This window comes from Sus scrofa, chromosome 16, assembly GCF_054392235.1.
Source record: "Sus scrofa isolate SSC_HxYL_T2T_F1_AM1 chromosome 16, Sscrofa_HxYL_maternal_Yorkshire_Landrace_v2.0, whole genome shotgun sequence".
Lineage (NCBI taxonomy): Eukaryota > Metazoa > Chordata > Mammalia > Artiodactyla > Suidae > Sus > Sus scrofa.
Window position 1 is genome coordinate 42,835,617 of NC_139398.1, and position 2,595 is coordinate 42,838,211.

The following is a 2,595-nucleotide window of genomic DNA, read 5'->3' on the forward strand; positions in this document are numbered from 1 at the left end:
TTGTAACCCACAGAGCCACAATAGGAACTCCATAATAGCAATTCTGTTTTGAGAGATTTAATGTACTATTTACAAATAGAATATTACTGTCTAGTATGTTTCATATACACATTAATGTGAAATTTCTCATAGGGTGAAATTCACTGGAAAGCTTTGTTAAATTTAATACTCTTCAAAATCATGTTTTCAGAGAAATATCTCTGAAGTATTAAGGTAATAAAACAACATTCCCACAACTTATTGGGTCACTGAATTCTGGAAACTGGAGACCTTCTCACCCAGACTCAAGTAGTATTTTTCCAGTTGGTTCTTAAGAACTTCTGGATGTTAAAAAAAAAAAAATCAAGCAATAAACTTGCCATTTGATGTGTCTAAAAAATCAGAGGTGGATAAAACAGTACAATTTCATTCCTACAGTTGCAATGGCCACTATTTAAATATTAACGTTTTAAAATCTAAATCAGGGAAGAAAAAAAATGTTAGTTATCCTATGTACTTTTATTGAAAATTCCATGTCTTTGATTTTAAAGTAGCTGCTTCAAATGTATAAAGGTGCCATTTCATTTTCTATGTATAGGACACCTAATGCTGTTTATGTTAGCAAGCACAGAGGTATACATTAGCAGTGTGTGGGCAAATATAATATGCTTATTGATTTCTGGAAGAGTTCAAGTACAGAATTCCAGAATCCCTTTTATTCTTCAACGTACAGAACCCTCTTGTTTTGCACTGAGGAGTTAATTTAGCTCTTTGCCCATACTGTCTGCTGCCTTTGTCCAGCCTTCTGTAAGCAAAACTATTTACTTTGTGTTAGTCTTATAATCCTTTGCATCCAAAAATAGGATTGCTGACACAGTCTGCTTACAAACCCCCTTCAGTGTGTGGTACTGTGTCTGATATGACCATATATGCACTGCAGTCCAGACCATCCTGATTATCTAAATTTTCTAGCCCCTGGTCAGCAGACACATGCCTTTCTTCACCATTTTCATGGAGAGTTTGGCAATCAAAGGAACACTAATTTAGTTTAACAACTCAATATTTGGAATTTTTTTAAAGGCAATTCTAACACTTTTAAAAGACATTTACATAGTGTCCTGATCAGACTATTACAATTAGCAATTGACAGGGTATGTGCAAAAAAAAAAAAAAAAAAAAAATATATATATATATATATATATATATATGTATTATAAAAACCCTTTGTTGGAATGCTTTACGCTTTCCACAGAACAGAAACTAAAATAACCTGTTAGACAATTAGTCACAGATAGAGTCCTATAGTTTTTTCACCCACACACATGAGCATTGTCTAAAACATGTCTTCTTTGTAGCAGTTAGGCTTGGCTACCAGTGTGCTTGGCTGAGTTCACCAATCTGTTGTAACTTGTAGCTTACCTGCTATTTCTCTGGCTCTCCTCTCCCTGGTAAGCTTTGTTTCCTGTCAGTCATTAAAACCTTCAGCCACTTTCATAGCTACTGCTGCTGTTGGAACTGCTATATCCACCCTGGTTTTGCGGTCTGGCAAAATTTTGACCTCCGCCGTCACAGGGACCAAAACTTCTGCCTCCAAAGTTTCCTCCTTTTATGGGTCCAAAATTTGAAGACTTATTGTTACAATTGCCAAAGCCATTGTAGTTTCAGCCACCTCTGAAATGCTTCCATCATTACCAAATCCATTATAGCTATCCCCATGGCCACCGTATCTACCAACACCATGGCGCCACCAGAGCCACCTCTGCAATGTTTCCTTCACAACTAAAGTTGTCATTCTTCCCCAAATGACCTCTGCAACCACCACCAAAGTTTGCAGAACCATTAGGGCTTCTTTGGCTGGATGAAGCACTAGCCATTTTTTGCTTAGGCCTTTCCATAACTCAGTTGTATCATTCATAGTACAGTATTTCTGAATGACATCCTGCCTACTGAATAAAGGTCATCAAAGACTACCAAAGCAAAGCTCCTTCTTGCCACTGCCTCCGTCAGTCAAGATATCAATCACTTCAATTTTCCCATACTGTTCAAAAGAATCTCATTTATTTATGTTTATATTTCCATCACTAAGTGCTTTTGAACATCAAAGGAAACCATCAACAAAATGGAACGACAACTTAGAGAGTGGAAGAAAATATTAGTAAGAAATGTGACTAACAAGGGATTAATTTCCAAAGTATTTAGTTTACACAGCTCAACATAAAAACAATATAATCAAAAATGCACAGAGGATCTAGACAGACTTTTTTTCAAAGAAGACATACAGAAGGCCTACAGGCACATGAAAAAAATATTGAACATTGCTAATTATTAGAGAAATGTACATTAAACCTACAATGAGATATCACCTCACTTCTGTCAGAATGGCCATCATCAAAAAGTATATACAAATAGCAAATGTTGGAAAGGATGTGGAGAAAAAGGAACTCTCCTACATTGTTGGTGGGAATATAAGTTGGTGCAGCTACCATGGAGAACTGTATGGAAGTTCCTCAAAAAACTAAAAATAGAACTACCATATGATCCTACAATCCCACTCTTGGGCATATATATCCAGATAAAACAGTAATTTGAAAAGACACATGCATGCCAATGATAATT

The 2,595-nt window shown here is 36.0% G+C and overlaps 1 pseudogene; it reads right to left on the reverse strand.

Moving 5' to 3' along the window:
* Nucleotides 1-1,460: 1,460 nt before the first annotated feature.
* LOC146395534 (heterogeneous nuclear ribonucleoprotein A1-like 2) lies at nucleotides 1,461-2,256 on the reverse strand (annotated as a pseudogene).
* Nucleotides 2,257-2,595: the final 339 nt, after the last annotated feature.